We start from the raw sequence: 552 nt of genomic DNA on the forward strand, positions 1-552 counted from the left end.
AATCGCCCGGGGTTTGGCGAGTAGACGCTTTAGGTGCGACCACCCGTGCTCCCAACTGAGCTTGCCGCTGCCGACAGAGGCCCGGGAGCGTGCTGTCGTGGCATTGCCGGCGGGAGACAACACGCGCCACCTACGGTGGCCGGCAGCTCCAACGCCAGCGCCACAGAAGGACAAAAGCCCCACTTGGGTGCCGAAGCGAACTCTCCCAGCACAGCGCACGCGCCAACACGTCCGCACAGCTGCGATACAATCCACCTGCGAGAACCGCAGAGGCGACCGAGCAGCAGACGGCGTCGCGGCGCCGAGCGCCGGGCGGCGGCGCATCCTCAGCGCACACAGTCCTCAATCGGACCAGCACACTGCAGATGTCCACCGCGCTTCGCACCGGGCCCGCGAGGACCTACTTTGGCCGCACGGCGCCGCGTGCAGGGTGCGCCGGCGCGCAGCTGCGCCGCCTGCCGCCTCCGTCGGCCGGCGCGCCTGCCACTGGCCGCCCCCACCAGCCGGCTGTAGCGCGTGCGCCCACGCACCGCGCGGCCAGCACGCCGGGAG

Source organism: Schistocerca americana, unplaced genomic scaffold, assembly GCF_021461395.2.
Source record: "Schistocerca americana isolate TAMUIC-IGC-003095 unplaced genomic scaffold, iqSchAmer2.1 HiC_scaffold_680, whole genome shotgun sequence".
Taxonomy (NCBI): Eukaryota; Metazoa; Arthropoda; class Insecta; order Orthoptera; family Acrididae; genus Schistocerca; species Schistocerca americana.